The sequence below is a fragment of the Pyxicephalus adspersus genome, chromosome 6, assembly GCF_032062135.1.
Source record: "Pyxicephalus adspersus chromosome 6, UCB_Pads_2.0, whole genome shotgun sequence".
Lineage (NCBI taxonomy): Eukaryota > Metazoa > Chordata > Amphibia > Anura > Pyxicephalidae > Pyxicephalus > Pyxicephalus adspersus.
The window spans coordinates 103,080,161-103,090,323 of NC_092863.1; the positions used below are offsets into that span (position 1 = coordinate 103,080,161).

The 10,163-nt window shown below is 40.5% G+C and overlaps 1 protein-coding gene across 1 annotated transcript in view; it reads left to right on the forward strand.

Moving 5' to 3' along the window:
• The window catches only part of CELF4 (CUGBP Elav-like family member 4), a 700,213-nt gene that overhangs the window by 663,317 nt on the left and 26,733 nt on the right, over positions 1-10,163 (forward strand). The window lies entirely within an intron of this gene.

Here is a 10,163-nt window from a genome sequence, read left to right on the forward strand (position 1 = left end):
GATGTCCAAAGCTTTGCCTAATTTTGGTGTGCTGGGGATGCTTTATTCCCATATACTGGATGTTGAGCACAGATAGGATTCAAGTTCACTTCAACTTGAGTTTTCAGTTAATTATAGGGGGTGCAGTGATTTATTATGGTTGCCTTGAGCTACAAACTTTTTAATGGTTGCCATACTGACAACTGGCTCTCAGCCTGTGAAGGGCATTTGTGCAGATAACAACCACAATAGGGATGCTGGTGGCACTTGTTCCCAATCCATTGTTAATGTACACAGTGAGAACTGTTCACATTCAAGTTTTTTAAGGGCTGTGTGATTCTGGTTTAAAGCTGAACTTCAGGCCCAAAATCTTTTGTTTAAATATACTTTCCAATAACCACAAGGAATAAAGATCCACTTTTTGGGAAATGTTGCCTTGGAGTATGGAGCACAGCTGTGGGAGGGGCCTAAAAAGGGGCTTATACAAGACCAATCACTCTGCACAAAGATAGAGGACAGCAATGACTGGTCTTTATTACAGGAATCTCCTGCACACAGGAAACGTATCATTGCATTACTGCAAAGATATGGAAAAAGTAGCCAAAGCACACCAAGATACAAGTCGGATCTCACATATATCCTGCATATAGACAACATTTTCTTATCATGGATTTTATATATAATCAGATAGATGTCACTTCTGGAATAAGCATTCTTACCTGCCTGATAGCTCCATGTGGAAATCACTGAGCTATGCATACCAGGATATCTGGCAATCCCATCCTCCCCTGGGGTCACCGGGACTGAATGAACTCCTATGCTTACACAGGAGTTACATCATCCCAGCCTACCAATATGAAACTATAAGGAAGAGAAGGAAGAAGATAGTGACACCCTACAATGGAACATGGACATGTGAGTATTGCAGGTTTAGTTCCTCATTAGGTTGACATTGGATGGCCATTCTCAGCTCTGTATTCACTTTCTACCTACAATATCCAATTAACAAACAGATATAGGCTCTATCGATTATTTGTAACAAAGTATCACCAACAATGAAAAAGTTACAAGCACTCGTTTGATGTAGCCATTGATCAGCGTTGTATTGATTCGTTAAGTGGGGCCCTTGCTCTCCAAGCTCCATTATACAACATTATAGAACCCAATGAATCCATTGATTTATGGGTTTGTTGTTTTACTGCAGGTCCATTGACACCAAATTCCACTAAGCACTAATAAAATGACCACAGAAAACAAAATGAAAATCTGATTAGAGGATTAGTCCACCTGTATTGTATTTTTTTTTAATAATCTGTTTATTAGAGAATTTAGAGAACAAGTACATAGAAAATAAGGTGAGTGAAATACCAGTACCTAAAAAAGGGGCAAACAAATAGTGGAACAAATAAGTATCCTAAAAAAATAATAATAATAAAATTCCAAAATCCTGCAAGATTAAAAAAGTATAAAAATTTTTACTTAGAATAAACCTGAAAAGTATAAAACCAAAATTTGAGCAGATATAGTGTGTGGGCACCCCGTACAGCCGATAGCCAATCTAGCAACTAGCATTGTTAAAACTCCGAGGTAAGTACGAGCTAACAACACGAAAAAAGAGTAAAAAAAATGTGACTGGAAAAAAACACTTGACTTCAACTGGAAAGGTGGTATTAGGAGAAGAGAGACGAAAGAAAAAAGAGGAGGATAATGGAAACACCCTAAGAAGAGGGGGAAAAAGGGGTTGGGGGTTAGGCGATTCGGGCATGTCCACATCCCACCTTAGGATAGGTATGGGCCCCAATATCAACCAATAACCCAAAACCACACAAAACCTGGGGACTGCTTGTAAATTGTCCAAGGTAGCATTCAATGAGATAATCCATGTCACAAGCAACCATTAGCAAATTAAAGGGAGGTCCATAGAGAGACAATGTTTCGCCATGATTGTTCTGGCAGAAGACAAAAAAATGTAAACCCATTTTAGCATCGGAGACCAAGCCCGACACCGTTCAAAGTAAAGGTATGGCCAGCATGTTGGGAGATGAATTGTAGCCAGACAGTATCCCAAAATGCCTGTATTAGGGGGCACTCCCACCAAATATGTAACAAAGTGCCCCTGGAAAAATCTAATATTTTAGTGTCCAGGACATGGTGGATTCCGTTTATCCTTGATGGTCCTTATTTAGTAAAATAGCTCCTCCATCCTCTATTTCAGCCCCGCCAAGTTCTCCGCACGTACACTTCAAAAAATGTTTTTTATCCCTTTCAGAAAACTTTGTTCTCATCTTGTTTTACTTAAAAAACCCTCCAATTCAAATATTTATAATGCAGAAATGCCCTAAAGACTATTAAAGAGGGATTTTAGGAGAGCAAAGCCGGACCTCTCATTTTTCTGCTTTCCTCCTCGTAGCAATTGGGAATCATTTTAAAAGGAAAAAAAAAAGTTGCCTTTGAAGTCGTCAGACACGTTCCCGGATGGCCGTAATGATGAATCTCGTTATACCTTACACAGAACATTACACAGATATTCTATTGTGAGACCAAAGAGCGTAGAGTTGTTCCGAATGCACAGAAAAAAAAAATTTGGGAAAAGAGAGAGCAAAAACAACTTTATAGCTTTTATTATATTACAGGGCGTCTGTGAAGCTTGCCGAATCACAAATGAATACATGTTGGGCATTTTTATCTTTTGTGAATATGAGCACAAAATCAATGAAGCCTGATAGAAGATGTTGTAGCTTTTGGGTAAATATGTAGACACAAATGATTAGAAGGAGAATATTCAAATAAGTAGAATCCTTTATTTAAAAAAGAGTTTTCATAGATCTGCATAAGGTCATCATAAAGAATAAAAGCTTTTTTTAGGTTATTCTGTATTTTGTTCCCTGATTGAACACAAAGATGCACCAACTTGCTTAACTTCCCAGAAACGGATCATTGTTGGCTCACTTATCAGCCAATTCATTAGGAGCACCATACTGATGTAGGTAGGTTCTTCCTTTATTATTAAAAGAGCAGCCTCAGTTATTCATTACAAGGGTTCCACATGGTGGTTCCTTAAAAGTGGTTCTGATCCATGTTGACACGATTGCATTGTGCAATTTTGCATCAACTGCACATCTTCATTTTACTGCCTCTCAAAGGTGTTCAAAGGTGTCACAAAGAACGTTGAAGTCTGTGGTCATATAGAGTATGCTGTAATCTCCTGTTTGTAATCTATCGTTTTATAAAGCACATTGGAGTAAGTGGTCATATAGATGGTGGTCAGCAAAAAAACTTTGGTGGTCCGCAGAAAATTTACCTGGCCTGTGCCCCCCCCCAGCCCTCTTCTGACCCTGCTGATCATGTCCCCCATAGTCACAGCCCTGCACTACTGACCCCCAGGATGTTTAGCAAGCAGGTCCGAGCCTGCGATGTGCGAGTGGGTGGGTTCTGGCAACATCACATCACTGAAGTTTCTTCCCCTTTGATTGATGCATGTGCTGGATTTTACATTATGAATTAGTGGTCTGTGAGGTCTGAAAGGTTGGCGACTACTGATATAGAGGGCATTGATTTCTTTGCTCAGTCACATGGAGCACATTTTAGTCTCAGGTTGGTTTTACATTGTAGTTTTAAGTAACTTGTACACTTAGGAGGAGGGGGAGGAGGGAACCCAAAATACACAGCATTCCAGCTCCCTGCAACCTTAAATCTAGCCCTGAGAGTACATTGTAGTTTCTGGTCTCGGTGTGCACATATAGGAAACATGGAGAAAATTCTCAGGTCCATAGAGCACATTGTAGGTTCCAGTCTCATGGAGAACATTTTAATACCCATAGAGCACATTGTAGGTTCCAGTCTCATGGTAAACATTCTTAGGTCCCATAGAGCATAGTGTAGTCTTCAGTCTCATGGTAAGCATTCTCAGGTCTTTAGAGCACATTGTAGTCCCTGGACTCATGGAGAACATTATAAGGTCCTGTAGATTACATTGTAGTCTCCAGTCTAATGGAGAACATTCTCAAGTCCATAGAGCACATTGTAGTGTCCAGTCTCATTAAGAACATCCTAGGCCCATAGAGCACATTGTATTATCCAGTCTCATGGTAAACATTGTTAGGTCTATAGAGCACAGTGTAGTCTTCAGTCTAATGGTAGGCATTGTCAGGTCCATAGACCACATTGCAGTCCCTGGACTCATGAAGAACATATTTAGGTCTATAGAGCATATAGAGCATATTGCAGTCCCCAGTCTCAAGGAGAACGTTCTCAGGTCCATAGATTACATTGTGGTCTCTTGTATTATGGAGAACATTCTCAGACCCATAGAGCATATTGTAGTCCCTGGTCTCATGGAGAATATTTCCAGGTCTTATAAAGCACAGTGTAGTCTCCAGTCTGATGGAAGAAATTCTTATGTCCATAGAGCACATTGTAGTCCCCAGTCTCATGGAGAACATTCACAGATCCATAGAGCATATTGTACTCCTTAGACTCATGGAGAATATGTCCAGGTCTTATAAAGCACAGTGTAGTCTCCGGTCTCATGGAGGAAATTCTTAGGTCCATAGAGCACATTGTAGTCCCTGGTCTCCTGGAGAACATTCTCAGGCCCATGGAGTACATTGCAGTCCCCGGTCCCATGGAGAACATTCTTAGGTCGATAGAGCACTCTGTAGTCTCCATTCTCCTGGAGAACATTTTCAGGTCCATGGAGCGCATTGTAGTCAACAGTCTCATGGAGAACAATCTCAGGTCCATAGATTACATTGTGGTCTCCAGTCTCAAGGTGAACATTCTCAGGCCCATAGAGCATATTGTAGTCTTTGTTCTCTGGAGAACATTCCCAGGTCCTATAGAGTACATTGTTGTCCCCGGTCTCATGGAGAACAATCTCAGGTCCATAGAGCACAATTTAGTCTCCAGTCTCACGGAGAATATTCTCAGGCCCATAGAGCATATTGTAGTCTCTGTTCTCATGGAGAACATTCCCAGGTCTTATAGAGTACATTGTTGTCCCCGGTCTCATGGAGAACATTTTCAGGTCCATAGAGCACAATTTAGTCTCCAGTCTCACGGAGAATATTCTCAGGCCCATAGAGCATATTATAGCCTTGGGTTGGACACTCAGCACATGCTTCCTTTAAATAACAAATATAAATAAACCGAAATGTTAGCGCTTGTATCTAACACAAAAATCATATTGCTAACAGAGTCCATTTTAATGAATCCCCTACAGCTTGGGAAGCTGACCCCTAGCTGACTCCCTGCCTCTCTAAGTGAAATAGCGCAGTGCCGCGTTGTGGGTGCGCTATCGCAGATAGTCAGCTGTTCCCGTAAGCAGCAGCTTCAAGGAAAGCGACTGATAGGAGGCCACTGTGTTTCCCGCTTCATTCTCACGTTATCTCCTCTTCTCACGTGTGTTCTGATATCTAGGAAAAGGCAGGACGGAGCTAAGCGAGGCTAAAGAGCAGCTTGTGGAATCCGATAGCAGTTTAATTTTGCTTCAGAGGAATAAAAAAAAAAAAAACACAAATGTGCGATTCAGAGTAACACGTCAGCTATTGACCGTGTCTGGGTTTTGAATTGACAGATAATGTTCCGGATGGTAAAATGCAAAGCACGTTCTGGAAGGCCTTGTACAGAATGGTGGCTTGAAAGAGAACCTGTTCAAGCTATAGAAAAGGCTCCATTGGCTTTAGGTGACATTGGGGGGCAAATAGGAGATTTTTTTGTAGATAATATTGTCAGGCAGAGCAAGCCAGCAGCTTTCACCTGTGAATCACAATCTCAAAAGAACAGTGAATTTAACATATCATCGTATATATAACATAAATCTTCCCTCCGGCCTCCTTTTCATTAAATTTGCTGTACATCCTTCTCTTTTTAAATCTGTATTCTAGCCTTCCTTTCAGTCTTGCACAGTTGTGCGTGTTCCTCTCCTGGATTGCTTTTTTGATTTCACTGAACATTGGGAGCATCTAATATCATACATTACAAACTGCAGTAGGTCAAATAGGTCCTTTCCTCATTTACTGACTGGAGGACGTCCAGCATGATCTAGCCCCTCCATTTTCAGCTTGACTGTCCCTGGTCCCACTCTTTTCATTCATTGGATTTCAGTTCTTTCATTCATAGAGGCACACATGCGAATGTCTGCATGCAAATACTACTACCCCAAAGTGACACCCACCCATCAGGCAGACGCTCTTCAATAGTCATCTATTGGTGCCAAACTCAACCTCCTGCACTCACATTATGTCCTCAGTCTTCCTTGTGGGTGAGGCCAAGCATTGTTTAACTTGGAAGATTGAGGACATAATGTGAGTGTAAGATTTTACTGCAACACCCTACATGCACTGTGTATTAGTGCAGAGAGTGGCACTTCTACATGATCATTGAGAAGCACCAATCAGATGAGGGATGTCAATCCGGAAGAATTGATTTTTGTAGGCAGGCTGGATGGTGGGAAAAGAAGAGGTAAGGGGGGTTCCACTTGGGGTTGAAGATGAGATTTTTATGGCCTTAACCACATAGAGAATGGTATTTTATCAGTCAGCTTTAGTAATCTTGCAATGAGAAAAGAGAGACAGTAAGGAACAGTCAATGTGCAGCAAATTTGATTGCCCCAATGTTTAAATACTATTTATGCAAGGAAACTAGTATTATATATATACATGTTTGTCCTTAGTTATTCCTGATTGGGTATAATGAATCCGAGACATCCCATCCATCTTTGAAATCCTTATAAGAGAAACATTTCTTTCCAAACACCTCAATGTATTTTGTCACCCGGAGGACTGTAGGTTTTTCCACCATTTAAAGACCGATTTGTTTTGCATTTGTATTACATTCCCAATAAGGCCATGTTGTTTTTTTGTTTAAAGTGAATTTTATGGTACCAAAAATTACGACTCAATTCCACAGGGTACACCCCAAACTCTAATCTATGTTTTCGTTACATAAAATTCTTATTGTGTTTCGGAAATTGCCGTTGCATCCGGCAAAAAGATTCTAATGTATAAATATGGGACTAATCATTTTTTGTTCGCTTTTGTAGAAGTGGTAAAGCAACAATAGCTTCTTGTTCCAATATTTCACTTATCTCAGGGGGGTTTTCCAACACAAATTAAAATCTGATAACAGTTTCCGATGGTGTTGTGGAATGAAATGGGGTGGGTTGTCCTTTCCTAGCAGCTTCATAAGCAAGAGAGCGAACAAATTTTTATTTGTTGTTGTGCTGGTGCACCTGTTAATGAAGCAGAGGTAGAAACTTGTTAAATTTTGAGACCTTCATTATAATATTTGTCTGGCTCCAATACTTTCTTAATCTCTGGCCTGAAACAAGGGTGCAGCAAATGAAGTCCTGACCTGCATACTTGTTGTGGATTAGACACCCAGTAAGCATTATACGCATCCATATGACAGCCATGTAACTGTAGGAGGTCAGCAGGGGTCCCCTACATAAGCTTTTTAGTATCACAAAGACAGGACAAGAATAAATATATTTAGGAGGTGCCAAGATGTGGTGAGCTTGATGTGCCATTACCACTTTGTCACATCCCTGGTCCATGGTTGAGACATATGTAGCATCTAACCTGCAGCCACCCATTGGGGAAAAATGGGGGTGAATATAAGGGGTTGAGTAACCCTGCTGGTAAACGCTCAACAACCGGTTTATTAAGAACCAGCACAATGACTGGGGCAGCCAAGCAGCTGGTGTCAACCACTGGTGCCGAGCAGCGGAAGCCACCTAGGAACACCTGTTACCTCCTCCTGTCTGAACAAAGCCTTACTGTATTTAGGTTACTAACATTTTTAAATTGGACAGCTGAAAATACCTTTCACTTCTTTAAAAATAATGATTCTGTTGTGTTAGCTGAGCCTATAAGGTATTGAAATTAAATAAAGATTTTTCAGCCCACAAAGGTGCAAACCTCACCTTAGCAGATGCATAGACACATAGAACAGTAATGGCAAAAAAGACCAGGAGCTTTAATAATTCGGTAATTTTTATTATTTTTGGTGGGTATTACTTTGGTTATTTTGGGCCTTTTTTTCTAAATCCACTTATTGAAAACCCAGTTTTCTTGATTTCAGCTTTGTATTGGATACTTCTCAATCCAAACCTATTCACACCTTTTATGTATTTGAAGGATTTAATCTTCTATGGCTGCTCAAAATAAGAAATAGAAAGGCACAATACATCTCTCAAAATGGGGTTACATTTTGAAATATACATTCTTTGTCATACTCATGGTAGGTAAGGTTGTGGAGAATCTTTCAGGTCCACCACCTGCTATATAAATGGACCTTCATCATCTATTCTGGTTTTATAGTACAAAAAAACAAAATATATTGAAACAAATACCATGCTGCCTTGGGTGTACATTGTGTGGTAACTCTCGTATTTATAGACTAAATGCTTACCTATGATCTATTACCTAGACCCATAGGTTGATGGTTGGGGAACCTTTGGGTGAAGATTGGTTCTGAGAGGTTCACAGATGATAGTGACAAAAATGATAGAGCAGAAGTTGGACAAAGGAAGAGGATGAAGGTAATGGGGCTGGAAGAGCAGGAAGAACAAATAGGAAATGTTAGTGGTAGAAATGGGTACTTCCCAATAGTACCTATGGCTACCTGTACAGTTCAAATGATTGTCATGGTCTTTGGTCAAAACCTGACATATGTACAGCAGTCCCCTGATACCATAGTGGATTGAGGAATGACTTCTGTGCACAGCAGGATTCTTCTCCCTTGTCCTCCCTTCTCTCCATAGAAAAGAACAGCTCTCGTTCATTCACCTGTTACTGGAAATGGTCATGAAAGATTGTTTCCAATGACAGTGATCTTACATGTGTACATACCCTGCAAGGAAAACACATCATAACCCTTTTCCCACTCTGTCCAGAATGGAAGCTTTAAAAGCTCAAAATGCTGAATGTTTATGCTTCTAGTTTATGTTGGAAAGTCTCTTTAAGCTTCAATAAGCCGGTTCAGCTGGTTACAGGATAGGAGTACAGAGCCAGGCAACTGGAAAAATGATGGAACCAATTTTCTTTTTTGTAAACAATAAGGACAAACATATCAAATTTTGTAAATGGTTGTAATACATAACATTATTGTTTTATGATCTGGTTCTATGATGTGCTTCCGATGTTTGTAAGGAATGGGAATAAAATGTTTATTTTTCCATCCCAGTAATCAGTCTGTCCAGTAACCCTTGACAGCCAATCAGATGTATGTCTACCAGAACCAGATTGTTCAATGGAGATTTCTGATTGATTGTCATGTGTTAATGCACTTTACTCATTCATCATAACCAGCAAAGTTTGCTATTGATAAAAGAACCTTTTTAGTTAAAGTAGCTAAGCCAATAATCAGTAAGATTTCATAATTTTTGTCTTGTGATGGCCATGTACACCTGCTATTACCATTATGAGGTTTCCCCTCCATTTGTATGGAGTCTGGAACGTTCCTTCATTTGGGATATAAGGGATCCCTGTGATAAGTTCCTGGGTTTCCACACCCCTGTGCCCATTATAAAGGCATCTAGAGTTCTGAAATCTCTTGTCTTTATCCTCAGCATCCCAGTACTGAGATCCTTGGTCTTTATCCCCAACATACCAGTACTGGGATCTGTGGTCTTCATTCTTAATGTCCCAATACTGAGATCTCTGGTCTTCATCCCCAACATCCCAATACTGAGATATTTGGTCTTCATCCTCAACATCCCAATACTGAGATATCTGGTCTTCATCCTCAACATCCCAATACTGAGATATCTGGTCTTCATCCTCAACATCCCAGTACTGAGATCCTTGGTCTTTATCCCCAACATACCACTACTGGGATCTGTGGTCTTCATCCTTAATGTCCCAATACTGAGATCCCTGGTCTTCATCCCCAACATCCCAGTACTGAGATATCTGGTCTTCATCCCCAACATCCCAGTAGTGAGATATCTGGTCTTCATCCCCAACATCCCAATACTGAGATATCTGGTCTTCATCCTCAACATCCCAGTACTGAGATCCTTGGTCTTCATTTCCAACAACCCAGTACTGAGATCTCCTGTCTTCATCCCCAATTTCCCAATACTGAGATCTCTGGTCTTCATGCCTAACATCCCAGTACTGAGATCCTTGGTCTTCATCCCCAACACCCATGTACTGAGATCTCTGCCCTCATCCCCAACA